The 24,731-nt window shown below is 36.6% G+C and overlaps 1 non-coding gene and 1 pseudogene across 1 annotated transcript; one reads left to right on the forward strand and one right to left on the reverse strand.

Annotated features, from left to right (window-relative positions):
• The first annotated feature begins 202 nt into the window (after positions 1-202).
• LOC130470983 (small nucleolar RNA R71) lies at positions 203-309 on the forward strand. The gene has a single exon (XR_008931691.1). It is a non-coding gene; the product is annotated as a small nucleolar RNA R71 (small nucleolar RNA).
• Positions 310-4,293: 3,984 nt separating this feature from the next.
• The window catches only part of LOC130469693 (low-temperature-induced cysteine proteinase-like), a 35,689-nt pseudogene continuing 15,251 nt past the window's right edge, over positions 4,294-24,731 (reverse strand).

Genomic DNA, 24,731 nt, shown 5'->3' on the forward strand with positions numbered 1-24,731 from the left:
TCCGTCATCTTGACGACCTCTACCTTCGTTGTTCCTTGTCCCCACATGCCAAGCTTGGTAATTTTGTACCACATCTTCTATTATCTCCTCTATTTGGTCCTCCGTCTTGTTCATAATCGGACCCCCCGCTCCCGCATCAAGACTAGTCTTGGAAGCCGGGCTAAGTCCCAAATAGAATGTTTAAAGAAGGAGCCACTTTTAGATGCCGCGATGTGGGCATTCCCTTTGATATTCTTTAAATCGGTCCCATGCCTCAAACAAAGACTCATCTCTCTTTTGCTCGAATGATTGGATCTTGTTTCTGTACTCGGCCGTTTTTCCATGGGAGTAAAATTTGCTTAGAAAAGCGCTTGTAACCTCATTCCACGTCTTAAGAGAGTTGGGTTTGACTTCCTTGTCGAGCCAATCACTTTCTCTCCCAAGCAAAGAGAATCGGAACAACTTAAGGCGAACATATTCGGAGCTAACACCTTGGTGCTTAACCGTGTCGCAATAGTTTTCGAATTGCTTAAGGTGTTCATGAGGTGACTCACTCGCTTTGCCACAAAAGGGGTGGCTTTGAACAAGAGTGATCAATGCCGGCCGGATTTCGAAGTTGTTGGCATCCGTTCTTGGAGGGTCGATACCACTAGTGGCTTCAAAGGCTCCCGGAATACCAAAGTTCTTGACCGGTTGCGCCATGTCTTCACGAGTGGGGCTAGTAGAACACGAGGGACTTGAAAGGGTTTGCTCGGGTGAATTCACCCCACTAGTGGTGTATCTAATGTCACCCAAGGAACGAGTTCGAGTTCTCCGCAAGCCCCTCAATGCTCTTTCTAACTCGTTGTCCAAAGGAAGGAGAGGTCGATGGCGAGTACGGCCCCGGGTTGGCGTGCAACAACTCAAATGAAAACATTAGCAATGACAATCCCAACTAAAGCAGGAATGTAAAATGGTAAAACTAGACTTGATAATAAAGCTAAACTCAAAAACAACAACCGCTCCCCGGCAACGGCGCCATTTTGACAAGCGATTTTCGCGTCGTTATACGAATATCACCTAATCAAACAAAATTTATAGAAACACCTAACTAACCAACTATATTGATTATAGCGGTAAGTTCGGGATCGTCCCAAGAGAACGGTGAGAGCGAGTTTAACAAAACCAAGCTAGCTTAGAAAAGGAGAGTAAATTGGATTATACTATCTAGCAATCCTACGCTAATTAACAAGTTGATCAATAGGGAAAGAGCTAGGGGAATTGGGGTCCGCTTGGGTTCATTAGGGGAGGACAAAGATTCAATCACTAAGATGTTGCAAAGACATGATAATTAGGGGAAAAACTGAAAATGTTGCATTCACCACCTCTCGGATAGAAAGCGTTGAGTTGCCTAATCCGAGTGAGAGCTTTCGCATGACCCTTAGACTAGGTGACTACCAATTAGAACTAGTTCATCCACATGCTCACACTAATTCACAATTTCTTGCCAAACTAACATGAAGCATTCCAATCAACCAACTAGAAATAGCATTCGCGACTACTAATCTAACTAGACATGGAAATCCTTATCATCAAATCACAATTTAATCACAACATCAACATGAATTCTCTTCTAAAGTCCCCTAATTCATTCCCAAGCTTACCCCCTAACCCTAGCAAGTAACTACTCACAAGCCATAAAAAGGGTCAACAAGCTAAATTTGAAATTCAAACTAAGAACCATCACAATTGAGAAAAATTCAAAGAAATTACCAAAATCAAACAAGCATGAAGTGGGAATTATGGGTATGAAAAAGAAAACATCAATAAAAATAACAAAGAGAAACAAGTTGAAGAACGAAATTCAAAGGACAAGAGTAAAGAGGAAAGAAATTACTTGAAGCTTCAAAGAATTCTACAAATTGAAGTTGGATACCAAAGCAATAAGATTATCTAAGTGTTTCTCTCTCTAAAACCCTAAAAACTGAAAAACTAAAAAACTAAGATCAATAAATTGAATTCTCTAAAGGTGGGGAAGAGGGGGTATTTATACCCTTTCCCGAAAAAGAACAAAAGAAAAGTAAATACTTCGAATCCGGACAGGGGTGCGGGCGCGCCAAAAAGGTGCGGGCGCACAAACGAGGGTCTTCAAGGGCGCACCCTCATTGGGTGTGGACGCACCGATGAGTGAGAGAAAATGGGCACAAAACCAGATCTGACTTGGGTGCGGGCGCACCAAATTTTGTGCGGGCGCGCGCCTCTGAGGCGTTTGAGGCGAAGGGAGGCTCAACATGAAGTTGGTTGTGCAAATTTGGTGAAGGTGCGGGCGCAGCCCTTTCTGGTGCGGGCGCACCTTCACAGAAACGTCATTTCACACCTTAGGCAGAATGTCTTGAAAATCTGCTGAAATAAAGCTTCCCTTCAGGTGCGGGCGCGACTGTTTTTGCGCGGGCGCACCACTCTGTGCGGGCGCGTCTTCATTTGGCGCGGGCGCACCTTTCTGCATTCGTGCTCAACTTGCTTTTTTCCATTCTCAACTCCATCAAATCCTAGAAAAATCAAACAAAAACGAAATAAAACCAAAGAAAAGTGAACTAAACTAATATACACTACAAATTCAATTAAAACTAAAAAGTAAGCGAAATCATGAAAAAAAAGGGAAAATAAGAACGGAAATTATAAGAAAATAAAGGTTTAGAGCGACATAAATGTCGCTCATCATTGGTCCACAAAAACCAGCAACGACTTCAAATTCTAATAAAATGAAGACAAACCGGTATATTACAATCGTGTCATCTCTGTCAATTCCATAATTTTTTTTATTGAAATTTATAGGTTGTGGTCTTTGTGTTCATCGCCAGTTCGATCGAGCTCTACAATTTTCAATTTGATTGAAAAATCGATTTCAATAGGCTCGTTTAATTTAAATTTCATTGACAATTTTGTTGTGAGCTCTAGTATTTTTCTCTCCATGTTCTTTGTTGTCCTCAAGCTATCATCCATGGATGTCATGTAGAGGTCATGTAAAGGAAGTATCTAGTGTAGACTATTGATGTATCTGTACTTGTCAATCAATGTATCTCGAATGGAAACTGAATGTATCTCTAACATAAACTTAATGTATATCTTATTTTTGGGTATATTGTAGAGGTGAGAGAAAGAGAAATAAATAACAACAATGGAAGATCAGAAATTAGAGTTGTAAAAACTAATGAACAACCATATTTGTGCTGCTACACCGTAGTGACGGATTTATGGCTTGTTTAGAATCGTGCTCCACATTACCAATTTTGCATTATAGCAACATGAAGTTTACAAGGAATACAGGGGAAGGAGATAGAAAATTGATGCGAGTAGTTTGTAGAGTAGTTGACAGTATATGGGCCAACATGGCCACGTGAGACAGTGAGAGTGAGACTAGTTGATGGGCCGATAATTAATGTTTCCAAATATACAAACACTGCCATTAACGAGACAAGTGTATTATCGCCCGTCAGATTTAGTTAATCCAAGGTTCAAGAATACTTCTCACGCTTCTCACCTTATACATACTTCTCACGTGAGCCTAAACCTATATATATATATATATATATATATATATATATATATATATATAGATTTACACTCAAATGAGAAGGGAGCTTAAAATGAGAAGAATGAGAAGAGATCACATGCGTTCGCTCATATTAGATCTAACAGCTCTTGAGAGTTCACCTATCACATCTCAGTAATGGCAAAATCGTAATATTGCAATAAAAAATCTGGCACTTCTATTTTTCTTTCGCATGACTTCCAGAAACTAATTACTCCATTTTCTCTCTCCTGTCAAGCACTCATCCATTGGAGCACCATCACCCTCCTCATTCTCTCTGCGCCCTCGTCGCTCCGTCTCCTCGCCTGCTGCGAGCCTGCGACCACCGCGCCGCCACCATTTATACGCTGCCATCATCTGCGCGTCGCCTCCTTGTTGTAATTGGTGAGTGAATCTTTGCTGATTTATGTAAATTGTAGGGTTATAATTTGAGTTTTGTTGCAACTTTGTTGAGATTAATGGTTCGTTTCATGATTTATTGTTGTTCGTTCAATTGATCTTTCTCCCTCTAATTGTTTTCTTCGAATTTTAGATACTAAGTTAACTTAGGTCAAATTGCATTTTCCGTCGAATTTTTTGCTGCAATTGAGTAGGTGTTGTGATTGATATTTGTAGTATATTTGAATAATTATGTTTAACTCGAATTGGATAGTAAATTCAAAGTTGTTTTAGATTTATATGATTATAAAGATTTATATTTTTTTTATTTTGTTCAATTTTTGCTCATTTTGAATCAAGGTGTGCCTCAGTGTTGTTTAGTTTAATTGATAATTAAACTACAAACATCATTTTATTTCCTCTTGCTCATTTCGGACTGTTGAATCAAATGAGCAAATAACTTTAAAGTTCAGTTGCTCATTTAGAGAATTGACATAACTGATCCAAACATTTTTGAACTCACTAACTACATCGTACTATCGTTGACAGGAGTTGAGGATGATGTTGAAGCTGACATGTAGAATAAGTTGTCTGGTGAAGAGTTTCGGTCCTTTTATGGCTGTTGAGAGTCTGAACGTCAGTGTTGCAGATGGTGTTCTTTTGCATCATTTGATTGGAGACAATTGCAGTAACCATCAAGTTGTCATGGATACAGATACTTTTGATCAAACTTATTAGCGTCTGACTGTAAGTCATATCAGTTCAATCTTAGCCAAAATTTGTTATTAGGTAGTAGTAGTTCCATGCTGTGCATATACCAAGAAAGCTTCGTGCACAGCAGCAAGTTTCACCTGCAGGACAAGATGAGAAGAGACTACATCTAGTAGGTCCTGGAGGTGGTGGGCCGGGGGTGGTGGATTAGGGCTAGTTTTAGTTGGATATGACGGCATCACGTTGATGCCACAGATTCCACTAACTCCACTGTTACGCTGCATGTGTACAAACCCCTTCATACCCCATGAAGTTCCCCATGAATTCTTAACTATCCAGTAATCAACTCCATTTTCTGAACCATAACCAACAATTAGAACAACATGATCTACAGAGGTGGAACATGGGCCAGTAAAGATTCCCTGCAAGAATTAACACTACACTAGTAAAACTTTCATGTCAAAAAACAAAGCTTTGTAATTGGAAAAGCCAAGAGTATAGAAATCAACCTTAGAGTATAATTGGAATGATCTCTCACTGCCGCATATGCCTACACTTACTGGTTGAGTTGCGACAGCTTTTAGGAGTTCTTTTTCGTTATTAGGAGGGACATCAGCATAACCATCAATGGTTACCACATGTCTTGCAAGCTGCAATAGTCAAGAAACAGATTCTTTTGTGTTAATAACTCCAAAATCAGCAACTTCATTTATAAAAGACAGAAGTTGAAACAGGAAGCATTAGAACAAATATAGAGATTCCGTCATGCCCTTTACCATTAGATTAATCCACACATGCAGAACATTTTAGATTCTGTAGATTTTTTCTTAGACAAAATGTGTAGCAACATTTTTCTCTTTTAACCCAAAGACGAAGTTGTCAAGCTGAACAACTCTTTAGGTAAGAAACGTAAACAAAAATAGCTTCTTCCTCTCATCACTTTTGTTTGTTGTCAACTTGGACCAGCGTTGACTTCTGGCCTTGTTGGTTCTTATGTTGTTGTTGTTGTAAGTTTTCGAATTATTTTGATTTACTTTTTTTGGTTTTTGTTTTACTTTTGTTGATTCTATTTAAAAACACTAGCCTACTAGCTCAATAGGTAGAGCATTGTGCAAATGCACAAAAGATGTGGGTTCGAATCCCACGTAGGTTAATCTTTACTTTTTGCTCATTTTTTATAGTTTTAACAAATGAGCAAATATTTTTGCTCATTTTTAAAATTTTAAAGTCCGGATTTATTAATATTGAAGACTTTTGCTCGTCGTTTTAATATTGAAGACTTTTGCTCGTCGTGTAAGAATGAGAAAATAAATTTGCTCATTTTTTATAGTGTACCCAAATGAGCAAATATTTTTGCTCATTTTTAAAATTATAAAGTTTGTGTTTGTTAATGTTCAAAACTTTTGTTAATGTTCATAGACTTTACATGTGCTAAAGAGAGGTTATTGAAGGATGATCATGTCGCAGCATCTCAAATTCAAACAATAAAGAGGTCCCTGCAAGTTATAAAAATGCTAGCAAGTACAACAGGTAGCACAGGGAAACAGCTTCGTAAAGAAATTTCAGAGATTGTTTTCACATTCAACAACATCAGAGGCATACTAAGGCATAGAGAGAAGTATCCTGATCTGCAAAACCTCGGGATTAAAATACTGACAAGTTTAGCAATGGAAGATGACGCGATAGAAAGGATCGGAGGCACAGGAGGAATTCTTAAGGAGTTGCTCAATATATTCTTCAAAGATGGGATGCCTATAGCTCAAGTACATGTTAGAACTGCGGCTGTTGAAGCATTAGTCATGCTCGCATTGGAGAACAAGCAAAACTGTAACTATATCTTGAAACTATGCGCACTACAGAAGCTGTCAAAGAACTAGAAATTCGATCACTGGGAGTTTCTGCAGCAGTACCCTCAGTAAGTTTTATTAATCTAGCCGTCAGAGTTTCTATTAAGTTATGAAGCACCAAACTGAACTTATTTGAGCTTATCAGAACTTAATCAAGCGATATGAATTTATTAAAACTTCATCTCAAATTTTTCATGAAACTTAATTTTTAAGCCTAAAGAAGAAACCAGAACACACAAGAACAAAGACTGATGGGTTCTCTATTAGGATTTGCAAGTTCTTAAGGAAATCCTTTCGACAGAGGACAAGCTACGTGAAGTGATGGTTGGATTAGCAGCACGAGCTTTCAAGTTCACGACTTACTCCGAATCAAACATCATGTTTGAACAAGCTGGAACCATAGGAACTGAAATAGCAAACGTGCTAGTACAGATTCTGAAGAAATACACATACCCACCTGCCAGATTTCCTAGGATACACAGGTTTACAATTGAAAGACAACGAATCAAATGTTCAAGTTTTCAGAAATCTGGGACTCGAAAAGGAGCTGGAGAATGTTTTAGATACAACCTCAGAGCTAGAAAGCTTCAACATATTTTCAGGAACAGTGGGATTAAACAGGTTCAAGACATCAATGCAGTCATTGGTTCAAACTGCACAAAATCTGCTGTCAAATGACTGAAACCATGCATAAGATCGATTTCACATTAGTTTTCTTTTTGTGATTAGTTATGGTAAACTAGATAGGTTCATTATTTTACATCTTTGGTATTGGAATTATACAGATCAACATTCATATACTTCGTACTTATTTATTTGTAAATTGTAATATTTAATGACCTCTTTTATCATTTTGTGAATCTCTCTACACCAAAAACTTTCAAGGTAGGCCAGTTTTAGTCCAACTTTAAATATTAGCTTAACTTTCTTACATACATCCCCCAATTATTTTTTCGGTGAAAAAGGATGCATTGAAAGTTCGAATTGGTCAATATTGAAAACTTTTGCTCATCGTTTCTAAATGAGCAAATAAATTTGCTCATTTCTTATAGTTTACCCAAATGAGCAAATATTTTTGCTCATTTTTAAATTTTAAAGTTTGTGTTTGTTAATGTTCAAAATTTTTTCTCATTGTGTCTAAATAAGCAAATATTTTAAAATCTCAGATTAATTAACATTCAAAAAATTTGCTCATTTTTTATAGTTTACACAAATGAGCAAATGTTTTTGCTCATTTTTTATAGTTTACACAAATGAGCAAATATTTTTGCTCATTTTTAAAATTTTAAAGTTCGGGTTTGTTAATATTTAAAACTTTTGCTCATTTTGTCTAAATGAGAAAATATTTTAAAATTTCAGATTACTTAACATCCAAATATTTGCTCATTTTTTATAGTTTACATAAATGAGCAAATGTTTTTGCTCATTTCTTAAGTTCACACAAAAGAGCGAATACTTTTGCTCATTTTTAGAATTTTAAAGTTCGGATTTGTTAATATTGAAAACTTTTGCTCATTGTGTCTAAATGAGCAAATATTTAAAAATCTCATATTACTTAACATTCAAAAAAAATTCTCATTTTTTATATTTTACTCAAATGAGCAAATATTTTTGCTCATTATTTATAGTTTACACAAATGAGAAAAAATACTTTTGCTCATTTTTTAAATCTTAAAGTTCAGATTTGCTAATATAGAAAACTTTTGCTCATCGTGTCTAAATGAGCAAATAAATTTACTCATTTTGTATAGTTTACACAAATGAGCAAATATTTTTGCTCATTTTATAGTTTACACAAATGAGCAAATATTTTTGCTCATTTTTTATAGTTTACATAAATGAGCAAATATTTTTGCTCATTTTTGAAATTTTAGAGTTCAAGTTTGTTAATATGCAAAAATTTTGCTCATTAAATCCGAAACAATAATATTTGCTCATTTAAATCCGAACTTTAATATTTGCTCATTTAGACACAATGAGCAAAAATTTCAAATCGAAACTATAATATTTGCTCATTTAGATACAATAAGCAAACGTTTAAAGTTCTGAATTTATTATTTGCTCATTTAGATACAATGAACAAAAGTTTAAAATCCGAACTTTAATATTTGCTCATTTAGACACAATGAGCAAAAATTTAAAATCAAAACTATAATATTTGCTCATTTAAAAACAATGAGCAAATGTTTAAAATCCGAACTTTCATATTTACTCATTTAGACACAATGAGCAAAAAAATTAAAATCTGAACTTTAATATTTGCTCATTTAGAAACAATGAGCAAAAAATTAAAATCCGAACTTTAATATTTGCTCATTTAGACACAATGAGCAAAAATTTAAAATCGAATCTATAATATTTTCTCCTTTAAAAACAATGAGCAAATATTTAAAATCCGAAATTTAATATTTGCTCTTTTAGACACAATGAGAAAAAATTTAAAATCTGAACTTTAATATTTGCTCATTTAGAAATAATGAGAAAAAGTTGAAAGTTCGAATTTTAATATTTACTCATTTAGACACAATGAGCAAAACTTAAAAATCCGAACTTTAATATTTACTCATTTAGACACAATGAGCAAAAATTTAAAATCGAAACTATAATATTTGCTCATTTAGACACAATGAGCACAAATTTAAAATCGAACATTAATATTTGCTCATTTAAAAAAAATGAGCAAAAGTTTAAAATCGAACTTTAATATTTGCCCATTTAGACACATTAAGCAAAAATTTAAAATCTAAACTTTAATATTTGTTCATTTAGAAATTTTAAAATCGAAAATATAATATTTGCTCATTTAGAGACAATGAGCAAAAGTTTAAAATCGAACTTTAATATTTGCTCATTTAAAAACAATGAGCAAAATTTTAAAATCCGAACTTTAATATTTACTCATTTAGACACAGTGAGCAAAAATTTAAAATCGAAACTATAATATTTGCTCATTTATACACAATGAGCAATAGTTTAAAGTTCGGATTTTAATATTTACTCATTTAGACACAATGACCAAAACTATCCGAACTTTAATATTTACTAATTTAGACACAATGAGCAAAAATTTAAAAATGAAACTATAATATTTTGTTAATATTCAAAACTTTGCTCAATGAGCAAATATTTTAAAATCTCACATTACTCAACATTCAAAAAATTTGCTCATTTTTATAATTAACACAAATGAGCAAATAATTTTTTAATTGTTTTTTTTGCTCATTTAAGTTTTTTTTGGCTCCTTTTTTGTACTTTTTTTCCCCTGATTTGCACAAAATGAGCAAAATTTTCCTAACCTTTATAATTTTTTTGCTCATTAAAACTTATTTTACCCATTAAATTTTTTTCTCATTTAAATATGAAAAAATTTATTATATTTTGAGTGTAGTAATGTAGTTCAGCCATGGTCATGAACATTTGATTAACCTTCAAAGCTAGATTGACTTATACTCCATTTATGCGCACTTGCTAACTAAATAACTAATTGATTGCAAAGGCAACAATAATAATCTAATGGTATTGCTTGCTTGAATATAATGTTTCAAAGGAGCCCCCATAAAAACCCCAATTGAATTGAATAGAAATAATGGGCATCTTCTTCACAATATTCAGCTTGTTTCTGCCATTGATGCTACCTTCACACTCTCACCATCTTCCTCCACCATATGCACTGCTTCGCCGTCGTCGCCATTTTCGTTCTCCTCCACCAAACCTGCGAATCAACCTCAGTTTGGCCCACGAGAGCCAAACGCCGCCACCACCGGCGACGACCTTACATTCAATATATACAGTCCCACAACAACTCAACACGGCGGTGGCTTTCTTACCGGAACTCATCACACACTCCCTGACCACATCACCGACCTTCAGGCTTCATCCCAACCGCCACTGCCGGAATCATTGACTATCCGCCACCAATTCCTCCCCGCTCGCGGCGGTATTTGCCTGTATCATCCCAACCCGAAATAGTTACAGAGAAGAGGGATGAGAGAGATGAGGAGAGAGAAAGAGTAGTTGAGCATTGAGGGAGTGGGATGAAAGATGGAGGAGAGAGAAATAGTTGGGTGGTGGACTGGTGTCAATTATTATGTGGTTCAAATGGTTTTAAACATTACTCGGTATGTAGTTGTAGTTTTGCGTTAAACATCAACCGTCAGATTAAATGGGTTGGAGGGTCACAATTCCTTCTCATTCTTCTCATTTTAGTGATCTTCTCATATATATATATATATATATATATATATATATATATATATATACACTCAAATGAGAAGACAACTTATAATGGGAAGATTGAGAAGAAATCTGAACCACCCAAATCAATGGTCAAGATAATCTGAGATTTCTTTAATTTTTATTTATGATTTTCGATCTTTTCCTCCCAGCTCCCAACTTCGGTAACATCAATTTTCTCTCTCTTAATTATTCAACCATGGAACCAACAACCCCAACCTCTTTCATTTTTCTCTCTCCTCCCCTCCACTCAACCAACCACCGCACCGCCGCCACCATCACCGCAATTTCGTGAACTTACAAATTTCCATTGAGCTCCTAGCTACTTTCTCTCTCCTCTGCCTATCCACACTTAGCTAGCTCTTTATGCGCCACCACCGGTATCTGGTTGTGCGCCACCAACGATTTCGTCATCTGCCCCGCTGTGTTGGCCTTCTACGTACGTAGTTAGTTGGAGCCCTTGTTGCTGTTGTGCGTTATTGGTGTGTTGACATTGAGCTGCTTGTCTAGCTTTATATTCGTTGATTTAATTTGGTGTGAGATATCCAAGATCAAGTTTTGGTTTTCTTTTCCTAAGTATCTAAAGTTTAATTATCTCCCTCAGTTTGAGTTGTAAGTCCAAATAAGTATTAAAATTTTACATTTGTCCATCTTATTTTAAGAAAGCCTTTCAATTTTTATTTTTTTTAATAATAGGCCTCTACGATTATAAGTGTTAGTAATGGGTTAGACTTGAAAGATTTTAATTGGATTATACAATCATTTTACTTATGTTGTTACTGAGCGAGGAAAGGATGAAGAAGATGTGTTTAGGCGATTTAATTTGCTAATTTCAACAAATGAGCAAAAAAAATTTTGCTCATTTGTTAAAATGAGCAAAAAAAATTTTGCTCATTTGTTAAAATGAGCAAAACAAATTTGCTCATTTCAACAAATGAGCAAAAAAAAATTGATCATTTGTCACAAATTTGCTTATTTTAACAAATGAGCAAAAAATAATTGCTCATTTGTCACAAATTTGCTTAAAATGAGCAAAAGGATTTTGTTCGTTTGAGAAAAAAATAGGAGAAATGTTGGTCGCTGGATCAGTATATCAACACTACCACCATGTCCCTTTTTTCTACAAGACTACAACCCACCAGGGAAAATGAATCCACCACAACCAAAAAAAATAATGAAAATAGTGAGAGGATTCAGCTACACAAGATCATACACAAAATGACTATTTAGTTACACAATATCATAAATTAACCAAAATGAGCAATTTTTTTGGTTCATTTACACGAAATGAGCACATTGTTTCCTATCTTTTCTCCTTCCTCCTTCCTCCTTCCTCTCCCTTTCCTAATTTTATACAAAAATTTCACCCATTTAACATCAACCCAACAACAATAATAATACCATTGCTCAAATAAAATAACAACATTACAATGAAAATGCAGAGAAAATGACAGCGTTAGAGCGAGAAAATCCAGAAAGTGCAGAGAAACAGAGAAAAGAAGAGGAAAGAGAAAATTCATTAGACTGAGAAAAGAGATATCATTGATGAAGCTAAGATCGGTATATTTTGTTGTTGAATCTAAAATTGATGAGGTCTCCTATTTAAAGAATTGAAGTATTATTTTTGTTTGCTGTTGAATACTAGTATTAAGGAGTAAGGAGCACTGAGACATTAAATATGGAGGAGAGAGAAAGGAGGTGGGGGGTATGATTATTGGCTTTTTCAGTCGGTTTGATTGTTTGTACTGTGTACACAGGTATTATGTTTTGTAGTGTTTTCACGCGCGAAATATGGGTCGTTGGATCAACTTAATTGCACGGTCGAGATCGTTTCTCATTCTTCTTATTATAAGGATCTTCTCATTAGAGGGGGACCCTATATATATATATATATATATATATATATATATATATATATATATATATATATATATATATATATATATATATATATATGTGTATATATACATATATATTCTAAGTATTTTAATGTCATTAAACACCTTAAAAAAACAACTTTTGTAATTAAACACCTTATTTATTTTAAATTATATATAAACACCTTAAAAAATACAAAATTTAGAATTCAACACCAGTTGACGGTTTCCGTTAGAAAAAAACGGAGGTGGGGCCCACACTTCATATACCCATCCAAATTTAACCTATATTTCATGATTTAGTTTCCCGATTCTTATTTCTTCCCTTCCCCTGCTCCCAGTTGTGTGTACTGCTCATGCTTCTCAATCAATTCTCACCCACAATTATTTTTTATTTTCGATCTAATTCAAAGCAAAATTCAAAGATTGCCTTTTTCTATTGTGGAAATTCAACTTCAAAATCATTGAAGCTGGTAGACCAACAAGGTATGGGAGGCATCATCATCTCCATCAATGAGGGGACCATAAATTTTGTATTTTCTGACTAGATAAGGTACTTTAATGAACTTTTGCATCTTTTTGGTCCATAATTGTTAAAAGTAGTTGCCCTGTTATAATGTTAATTTTGTCAGTTTTATGGAGAATCTTTAAACCCTATATTCTGATAATTGGGGGAATGTGTCTGTGATTGTGCAATTAATAATAAATTAGGTTAGCAGTAATTGGGATAATCAATAATTGATTAATTAATCTCTTAATTTATTTTTGATTATTCATGCTTATTGTTTAACTGGGGTTGTTTTACACTGTCTGATATAGGGTTAGTTCTTGAATATGATTTATTTGAGTGTTTTTACTTTGATTATTGAACCTTTTCTTGTTTTGTTTACGTTTTTCAACAGGATGGAGAGTGAAGAACATGGTTATATTGATATTCTGATTAGGTTAGGGGGTGGGTTTAAACCTAAAAAATTCAAGAACAAGGAGTTAATTGTGTATGATGGTGGGTGGTATTATTGGAAAAAGAAAGCTAAAAGTTCATAAATGTGTGTTCAATATCTTAGGGAAGCAGTTATTCACGGGTTTGTGAAGTATAATGTGTCGGTGCCTAGGAAGTTTAACATTTGGTATAAGAAAAAGGGTCTGACTTTTACTACTGGTAAGAGGGAGGTAGTAAATGAGGATGAAGTGCAGGGGTTTTTAGAGACAAAAAATAAAGAGGGATATCTTGAATTGTATTGCACTAGTGAGACAGACCCTTCACCATTAAAAGTACTACCACCACATACCCGAACAAAACAGAAAAACCGTACCCAAAATAATCGAAAACAGCACCCAGAACATAGAACGTGCCCTAGATTGAGTCAATCCATTAGTCCACCACATAGAAGGAGCCCTAGGTTGAATGACAACTTTGCTACACCACTGAAAACTCCTAGGGTGAAATCAGTTGCCAGAAAAGGAAGTTCAAAGGGGAAGCGGAAAGAAAAGGTGAAGGAGGTGGGTGAGGGAGAAGGGAAAAGTAAAGCCAAAAAGGTGTTATTTAGGGATGAGGAAAGTGAATTTGGTTCCTCAAGTACGGAGTTCAGCGATCTTGAAATAGATTGGGAAGTAGGTGAAGAAGAGGGCTATTATGATGATGAAGAACAATGGTTTATGCAGTCGAAGCAAGACATTCTGAATGAGGTGAAAGATAGCTTTGTTATTGATGACGAGGGTAACAAAAACCAGAAAAAAATCAGGAACTCGATGAAGACCTAGGCTGCAAGGAAGTACAGATTCAAGAAGAAATCGAAGGAGATTCTGATGAGCTTAAGAGTTTGGATGGATCTGACGAAGATGAGGACAAGAGTCCATGGTTTAATCCAGTTGCTGATTTTACGAAGCCCGTGAAGTTAGCTGAAAAACTGAAATTCACATCTGTTAGTGTTCTTAGGAAGGCTCTAAGAAATCATGCAATAGAGAATAGGTACGAGTCTTATTTTTTACACAATGACGGTGATAGGATAACCACTTTTTGCAAGAATAGATGCGGGTGTGTGTGGGATCATAAGAGAAGTAAAATGCCTAAGTGTACTTGTGACGAGGGATATATGAAGTGCAAATTTAAGGTTCATGCTAAGAGGTTGCGGAATCAACAAACATGGCAGATTAAGTCTCTTATTCTACAACATCGTTGTATGAGGTCCAAGATTAATTCAATGGTGACGGCAGAATACCTATCTGAAAGGTATTTGGAGGATTGGAGAAGCCAACCTGGAATGAAAATCTCTGACTTCCAGGAGAAGGTTTTGAAAGATACCGGGATTCAGATTAGCTACACTCTAGCATGGCTAGCTAGAGGAAGGGCAAAGCTCACAATTTATGGTAGTGCAACCGAGCAATATGCTAGGGTATGGGATTATGGGAAGGCAGTTTGGAAATACAACCCTGATAGTCGTTGTATCGTTTTAGTTGATGGTGTTGAGCAACCAGAACCACCATTATTTATGAGGATGTTCGTCAGCCTTGGTCCTCTTAGAGATGGGTTTGTAAGAGGTTGTAGGCCTCTCATAGGTGTGGATGGATGCCACCTTAAAGGGGCACACCCGGGTCAAATCCTTGTGGCAGTTGGCAAGGACGGAAATAACAACTTGTTTCCATTTGCATGGGCCACAGTTGAGATTGAGAACAAGGAGACTTGGGTTTGGTTCTTGGACATTCTAATGATGGACTTAGGAACTGATAAAGGTGCTGGATTCACATTTATGTCTGACCGGCAAAAGGTATTTTTTTTACTTTGTATGCTGCTGTTATGTGTGTGTTATGTTACAAATTTGTTGATGAATCTGTAATTTTTGTGTAAATGTGTCAGGGTTTGTTGGAAGCTTTCAAAGAAGTGGTTCCGAAGGCCGAGACAAGATATTGTGTGAGGCATATTTGGGCTAACTTTAAGCTTCAATATTGTGGGTCAACTTTCAAGGAGTTATTTTGGAGTGCAGCTAGGGCTACTACTTTGGTTAGTTTTCTTGTTTTTTTTGTTTTTCTTCTGTTTTTATTCTACTGTTTTTTTGTGTGTGATTCTACTTCTTTTGACATTCTTCTGTTTTTATTCTACTGTTTCTTTTGTGTGATTCTACTGCTATTTTTATTCTACTGTTTTTCGTCTACTGTTTTTCTTCTGTTTTGACCACCAACTGGAGTTTATTTTTAGTAACATCCACAACTGCTTTCAAATACCTTAGTTTTGTTCTTGTTGTCGTGTCTAACTTAGTATATACGTTGTATGATCAGCTTGACTTTGAGGTAGCAATGGAGTGCATCAAATTCTTATCAGAAGATGCATATTATTACCTTGATGATATCCCCCCGAAACATTGGTCTAAACATGCTTTTACCCCTAATTGCAAGTCCAACATGTTGTTGAACAATGTGTGCGAGACTTTCAACGTTGTTATTAAAGAAGCTAGGGATAAACCTATTATTACCAAAATGGAGTGGATGAGAAGATACATGATGAAAAGAAACCAGGAGAAATGGGAATCTGGCCAGAAAATGCAAGGAAAGTTAGTCCCTTTTGTGAGCACAGTGTTCGATGGATTGGAAAAAACGGCTAGGTCTTGTAAAGTAGTTGCATCAAGAGGGGACACTTATGAGGTGCAGTTGAAGGATGATCAGGTTGTTGTCGACTTGGATGAAAATGTTAGGTTATGATTCATATGACAGTTCATAAATCATGCGGAAAAACCATAAAGCCAGGAAACATATTATTTACACATAATCATTTAGCATAGTTTAGATGCATACTCTTTGTTGCGTGCCTTCCCTAGCTGCGCCCGAACCGAACAAGAACAAGTCTTTAGGACTCCAAGTGTCGTCCCTCCGTAGATAGTCCACAGCACGTCCGGATCCGCCTTAAGATTGACCAACTAGAATCGCCCTTAAGGTTCTAATATTTTCGGTTAGGTAGGCAAGAATATTGGGTGATTTTTTGCTTAAAAATCTTAGTTTTGAATACTTAAAACTTGTGTATAAATAATGACCCCTAGGCCTTTATTTATAGAGTTATGGAAAAGGAATCGTAATCCTAGTAGGATACGAATTAATTGAAATTAGAATCCTACATGAATTCTATTTAATTAATTTATCCAATTAGGAATAGAAATTTAATCATACACTAACTCTTGTAGATTTAGGAATCACGCATGAGCACAAACTCACACACACACGGCAGCCACAAGGGCTGCCCATGCGCGTGCGAGCAGCAGCCCACGCAGCGCGGCCCACGCATCCGTGGCCTTGGCGCGCGCTGGGCCTGCCTTGCGGTAGGCCTGGGCGCTGCCTTGGCTGGGCTTGTGGCGCGCGTGCTTGCTGGGCGATGGCCCGGCTTCGTGCTGGGCCTTCGTCCGGCAGGCCTCGTCCGATGCTAATTCGTACGATACGCTTCCGATTAAATTTCCAGTTCCGGAATTTATTTCCGATACGAACAATATTTAATATTTCCGATTCCGGAATTAATTTCTGTTTCGAACAAATATTTAATATTTCCGTTTCCGGAATTATTTTCGGATTCCGGTAATATTTCCAATTCTGACAATATTTCCGTTTCCGGCAATATTTCCGATTCTGGTAATATTTCCATTTCCAATAATATTTTCCGATACGTACCATGTTTCCGTTTCCGGCAACATCTACGACTTGGATAATATTCATATTTCCGATACGATCCATATTTCCGTTTCCGGCAATATCATCGTTTCCGGAGTATTCATTTCTTGCCTGTGACGATCTTAGCTCCCACTGAAACCAAGATCCGTCGGTTCCGAATATTCATAGATGGAGTATTTAATGCCATTAAATACTTGATCCGTTTACGTACTATTTGTGTGACCCTACGGGTTCAGTCAAGAGTAAGCTGTGGATTAATATCATTAATTCCACTTGAACTGAAGCGGCCTCTAGCTAGGCATTCAGCTCACTTGATCTCACTGAATTATTAACTTGTTAATTAATACTGAACCGCATTTATTAGACTTAACATAGAATGCATACTTGGACCAAGGGCATTATTTCCTTCAGTCTCCCACTTGTCCTTAGGGACAAGTGTGCATTTCCTAATTCCTTTGTCGCTCGATGCTTGCTCTTGAACATAAGGTAAGAGTTGTCATCCTTATTATGTCCAGAGGTGTTCCTCGGTTTCAGAGTTCAACTGATCAAATAAACAGATAATCATAGCCTATGATTCATCCGAGCACGGCCATGCATTTCACAGTTTCTAGCTCTCCGAGTGGCCTTGTACAACTTTTAAGCATCTCTTCCCGATTTATGGGAGGACAATCCCAATCTTGCGATCTTGAGATTAGACTTCGTTTGATAGGTGATTACCTGAGCGTTGCCTTTATAGCCTCCTTTTACGGTGCGACGGTTGGTCAACGTCAAAGCAACCAGTTCTCAAACAAGTAATCTCAAATCACTCAGGTATTGAGGATTTAGTGTCTAATAATTTAATGAAATTTACTTATGACAGACTTTCATCTCTTACAGTAAAGTTTCATAGGTCTTGTCCGATACTAGTCTTCCCAAAGTAAGTATCTATGCAAATGATTATGACATTGCCATGTCCACATAGTTCAAGAAACAGAACTACTAGTCATCTTGCATTCTAATCGTCTAACGTTTTCTATGCGTCCAATTTTATAGAAAACTCCGATTAGGGACCATTTTCAACCTTTGACATTCAAGTTCACTTGATAGACATTTCTTAGTCACAGGACTGGTCCTGACAGTCTATCTTGAATATATCGTCAAATTGAAGGGACTCATCATTTAATAAACCACAAATTAAATGGAAAAATGAATTCCTTTCATTTATTGTGAATGATTAACCAATAATGTTTTACAAAGATTTAAACTCTAAAACTTTAAAACATTAAACAGAGACATCAAAGCCATTCTCCAATATGCTTGATTCCCATAGCTGCAGTGTGCGAGTTGTGCTTCGCTTGCGGCAGAGGTTTAGTTAATGGATCTGATATGTTGTCATCAGTTCCAATTTTGCTTATCTCGACTTCCTTTCTTTCAACGAACTCTCGTAGAAGGTGAAATCTACGAAGTACATGCTTGACTCTCTGGTGGTGTCTAGGCTCTTTTGCCTGTGCAATAGCTCCGTTATTATCACAATACAGGGCTATTGGTCCTTTAATGGAGGGGACTACACCAAGTTCTCCTATGAACTTCCTTAGCCATATAGCTTCCTTTGCTGCTTCATGTGCAGCAATGTACTCCGCTTCAGTTGTAGAATCCGCAATGGTGCTTTGCTTAGCACTTTTCCAGCTTACTGCTCCTCCGTTGAGGCAGAAGACAAACCCAGACTGTGATCTGAAATCATCTTTGTCGGTTTGGAAACTTGCGTCCGTATAGCCTTTAACAATTAATTCATCATCTCCACCATAGACCAGGAAGTCATCTTTGTGCCTTTTCAGGTACTTCAGAATATTCTTGGCAGCAGTCCAATGCGCCTCTCCTGGGTCTGACTGGTATCTGCTCGTAGCACTGAGTGCGTACGCAACATCCGGGCGTGTACATATCATAGCATACATTATTGAACCAATCAATGATGCATATAGAATCCCATTCATTCGTCTACGCTCATCAAGTGTTTTTGGGCACTGAGTCTTGCTTAGAGTCATTCCATGAGACATGGGTAGGTAGCCTCGCTTGGAGTCCGCCATCTTGAACCTATCAAGCACCTTATTGATATAAGTGCTTTGACTAAGTCCAATCATCTTTTTAGATCTATCTCTGTAAATCTTGATGCCCAATATGTACTGTGCTTCTCCTAGATCCTTCATCGAAAAACATTTCCCAAGCCAAATCTTGACAGAGTTCAACATAGGAATGTCATTTCCGATAAGCAATATGTCGTCGACATATAATACTAGGAAAGCAATTTTGCTCCCACTGACCTTCTTGTATACACAAGATTCGTCCGCGTTCTTGATGAAACCAAAGTCACTGACTGCTTCATCAAAACGTATATTCCAGCTCCTGGATGCCTGCTTTAATCCGTAGATTGACTTCTTTAGCTTGCATACCTTTTTAGCATTCTTTGGATCCTCAAAACCTTCAGGCTGTGTCATAAACACAGTTTCTGTTAAAACGCCGTTTAAGAAAGCAGTTTTGACATCCATCTGCCATATTTCGTAATCGTAATATGCAGCGATTGCTAACATTATTCGAATAGACTTTAGCATTGCAACTGGTGAAAAGGTTTCATCGTAATCCACACCGTGGACTTGCCTGTAACCTTTTGCAACCAATCTAGCTTTGAAAACTTCAAGTTTCCCATCCTTGTCCTTTTTCAGTTTGAAAACCCATTTGCTTCCAATGGCTTGGTAGCCATCTGGCAAATCGACCAAATCCCATACTTGGTTTTCAGACATGGAGTCTAATTCAGATTGCATGGCTTCTTGCCATTGCTTGGAGCTAGGGCTCGTCATAGCTTGCTTGTAAGTCGCAGGTTCATCACTTTCAAGTAATAGAACGTCATAGCTCTCGTTCGTCAAAATACCTAAGTACCTTTCCGGTTGAGATCTATATCTTTGCGATCTACGCGGGGTAACATTTCTAGATTGACCATGATTCTCACCAGATTCTTCTAAAGATCTCTGAGTTTCATCCTGAATGTCATCTTGAGCATTCTCTAGAGTTTGTTGTTCGCCTCGAATTTCTTCGAGGTCTACTTTTCTCCCACTTGTCATTTTGGAAATGTGATCCTTCTCCAAAAAGACACCATCTCGAGCAACAAACACTTTGTTCTCAGATGTATTGTAGAAGTAATACCCCTTTGTTTCCTTTGGATAGCCCACAAGGATACATTTGTCAGATTTTGGATGAAGTTTGTCTGAAATTAATCGTTTGACGTATACTTCACATCCCCAAATCTTAAGAAAAGACACATTTGGAGGCTTTCCAAACCATAATTCGTATGGAGTCTTTTCGACAGCTTTAGACGGAGCTCTATTTATAGTGAGTGCAGCTGTATTTAGTGCATGTCCCCAAAATTCTAATGGAAGTTCGGCCTGACCCATCATTGACCTGACCATGTCTAGCAAGGTTCTGTTCCTCCGTTCTGACACACCGTTCCATTGTGGTGTTCCAGGAGGAGTCAATTCTGATAGAATTCCACATTCTTTCAGATGGTCATCAAATTCATAGCTCAGATATTCACCGCCTCTATCAGACCGCAGTGCCTTGATCTTCTTGCCTAATTGATTCTCTACTTCACTCTGAAATTCCTTGAATTTGTCAAAGGATTCAGACTTATGCTTCATTAGGTAGACATAACTATACCTACTGAAGTCATCAGTGAAAGTGATAAAGTAGCTGAAACCACCTCTAGCATTTGTACTCATTGGTCCACATACATCTGTATGGATTAAACCCAATAGTTCATTTGCTCTTTCTCCAACTTTAGAGAAAGGTTGCTTTGTCATTTTGCCAAGTAAACATAATTCGCATTTACCATAATCCTCTAAGTCAAATGGTTCTAGAATTCCTTCCCTTTGAAGTCTTTCTAAGCGTTTCAAGTTTATATGGCCTAATCGACAATGCCACAGATAGGTGAGATCTGAATCATCCTTTTTGGCCTTTTCGGTATTTATGTTATATACTTGTTTGTCGTGATCTAATAAATAAAGTCCATTGACTAATCTAGCAGATCCATAAAACATCTCTTTAAAATAAAACGAACAACTATTGTCTTTTATTATAAAGAAAAATCCCTTAGCATCTAAGCAAGAAACTGAAATGATGTTTTTAGTAAGACTTGGAACATGGAAACATTCTTCCAGTTCCAAAACTAGCCCGGAGGGCAACGACAAATAGTAAGTTCCTACAGCTAATGCAGCAATCCGTGCTCCATTTCCCACTCGTAGGTCGACTTCACCCTTGCTTAACTTTCTACTTCTTCTTAGTCCCTGTGGATTGGAACATAAGTGTGAGCCACAACCTGTATCTAATACCCAAGAAGTTGAATTAGCAAGTATACAGTCTATAACGAAAATACCTGAAGATGGAACGACTGTTCCGTTCTTCTGATCTTCCTTTAGCTTCAAGCAATCTCTCTTCCAATGCCCCTTCTTCTTGCAGTAGAAGCATTCGGATTCAGAAGTGGGTTGACTGACCTTTCTCTTTGCAGATTTGGCGTCAGTTTGTGTTGAGCCAATATGGTTTTGATGATGACAAACTAACGTAATCAACTAACGTGGTTTTCAAGTTGTATGTGTGCAAGGATCATTAATGAATAGTTGTGCCCAAGTCATCAATAATAAAGCTTACTGGAAGTTGATGATTGTGAGATGCTTATAACAAAGAAGCATAAAATCCAGAGCTGGAATTGCAGAGCAGTTCCTAAGGATAAACTCTAGAGAAGCTGGGAGTTTTAAAGTTCATGCGGAAGAACTAGAACTCCAGATGAGCTAGAGGAATCCCGATAGAGATGGCTGTTCCCAAAGAAGGTTGTTCCCGAAGACGGCTGTTCCCAAAGACGTCTGTTCCCAAAGACGGTTGTTCCCAAAGACGGCTGTTCCCAAAGACGGTTGTTCCTAAAGACGGCTGTTCCTAAAGATGGATGTTCCTAGAGATGGCTGTTCCTAAAGATGGCTGTTCCTAAAGATGCTTGTTCCTGAGGATCAACCATTGTTCCCGAGGAGCACTTGTTCCCGAGGAACAACCAACATGCGGAGCACTTGTTCCCGAGGAACAACCAACATGCGGAGCAGCATGAAACATGAAGACAAGAAACAAGAGTTTATTTTCTAGGATTCATGTGAGTATGTGGAAACGTGAAAGGTAATGGAACAAGGTATTAAAAGGAACTCGTGGAACTCGTGTCTAGGAACTTGGTATGCATCCCAAGTATAATGTCAATATGCATTAATCTAATTGTCAGTAAGTTTAGAATATAAACGTGATTTAGGATAGTTTATTTAAGAGTTTTAATTTGATTAAAAGTCCTTAAATAAATAGGTAATTGACTAAGTCTAGGATTCTTAATAAGATAAATATGTTTTATATTTTGGAATTAATTAGTTAATTAATTAGAGTCTTGTTAAGTTGGGTATCTTGGAATTAACTAATTAATTAATTAGAGTCCTACTAATTTGGGTATCCTAGGTTAGTCAAATATTAATATACGTTTATCAGTAGATTAATTAGGTAGGTTCCTATTAACTTAGGAATCCTATGAAATCAGTTATTAAATCACGTTTAATATAACACGTTAAATATAACTGACATATTAGTTATTGATGTTAGGATCACGCCTAGAAACTAGGATGCATTACTTGGTATTAGCTTGTTCCCCAAGTACATTATATCCACGTTCATATACCACGTTCTCATCAACTATAGAGGTCATGGGTACATGCCTAGGAACATGGGAATATGGCTGATAGTTGAAGAGATTATGGGGAAAGCAGTTAGGAGTTCCAACACTATAAAAGAGGATCTTAGCATTCATTCCAAGGTGTCTGACTTCTCAGTCATTCCACAGAGTCTGGTTTACGTGGAAGGTAATTAAAGAAAATATATTTGTTCCACGTTTATGAGTCAGTTCCTGAGTTCTAAGTTCCTTCAGTTCCTACACTAAAGTTCTTGTTCCTTTACAGTTCTTCTACGCTTCTCATATATTGTAACAGGTTTGGGTTAGGAACTTGAGTGAGTTCCTATTGTATTTGGAAAGGCTTTGATTGAAGTCTTGAGAGAGTTAAACACAACTAAGCGTGAATGTTATACTCTTTGTATGGGATCCTAAGTTCACGGGGAACTTGGGTTGATAGAGTTTCCAATTAAGTTAGTAACAGGGTCGTTCGCTTGATGAATGAGAGCTCGTCGTTAAAATCCCCCGTGGTCGTGGTTTTGTCTTCTTGATAATTTTCAAGAAGATTTCCACGCTAAATTCTCTCTTGCATTATTTTCTATACTTGCTTTTAAGTTTCTTTTATAATTCCGCAAAAAGTTAGAAGCAAGTTCCAAATTACAATTCACCCCCCCCTCTTGTACGTGTTCCATCCGAATAACAGTTGGTATCAGAGCCGGAACTCGCTGATAAGCAGGCAACCCTGCTGAGTTAAGTTCCTGGAAGGAGGAACAATTACAAGAAACTTGACGAAAGGAACTCGGTCCTACATATTCAAAGGAACAAGGGAGATCTGAATTTCATTGTCAAATAAAGGCCAGTCAAGGTGTAACAGACAATCTTCTAAGGTAAATATATCTTCCTTTAGACTTTATTTATGTGCATACATTAATTTATTGCTTGTTCCTTGCATTGTTTCTAATGGAACTACTGTTTTATTTTGATTTAAAATCGAATTTGAAAAATCTAAAATCTATTTTTAATAGCCGATTTTTCAATTTATTTTTAAAACTCCAGTATATTTAAATTAGTTCAAGGAAACGACTTTTGAGAAAATGCACACAAGAATCTGTGGAACTTGAAATTTTTAATTTTTCGGCAACGATATACACTGCTAATTTTTTTTTTTTTTTTTTGCCTAAGAATTATTATTTTATATGCTTCATGAATATATTGAATATCATTTATATGAATGCATATTGTATCTTGGTAGTAGTAGTTGTTTTAATTATATTTTTAACAGTCATTACTAACAAGAAGGGACCCAAATCATGTTGGGTTCCCTTGCCTAAGGAATTGGTACAGGAACAAACAAAGGTGCACACTAATCTGTCAGAAACTTGACGCACCAGTTTCTTCCTTGTTCCTGCAAGTTCAAGTTCAACATTGAGGAACTCGCTGGTTCATTGATGACCCGTGACTTATGCTTAGGAACTCATGATGGTGCGGCATTTTAGATGGCATATTACATCAGCACCTTAAATGGGAATATAGATCAAAATCCGAAGAGGAACTTTCGGACAAAGGAACACTTCAAGATTCACAACTATGTTTAATGAAAAATTTTGACTTTAAGTCGAATCTGAGGTATGTTTATTTCAACAGTCTGTTATTTGTTTCAATACGGAACCCAAGAAAAGTAGTGTTCCTTGATTTAATAACTAGACTATATGAATGCTTAAGTGAGGGGGAACAACGCATGGCACTAGTTGTTCCTAGTGATTCATTAGCAATAT

The sequence above is a fragment of the Spinacia oleracea genome, chromosome 3, assembly GCF_020520425.1.
Source record: "Spinacia oleracea cultivar Varoflay chromosome 3, BTI_SOV_V1, whole genome shotgun sequence".
Taxonomy (NCBI): domain Eukaryota; kingdom Viridiplantae; phylum Streptophyta; class Magnoliopsida; order Caryophyllales; family Amaranthaceae; genus Spinacia; species Spinacia oleracea.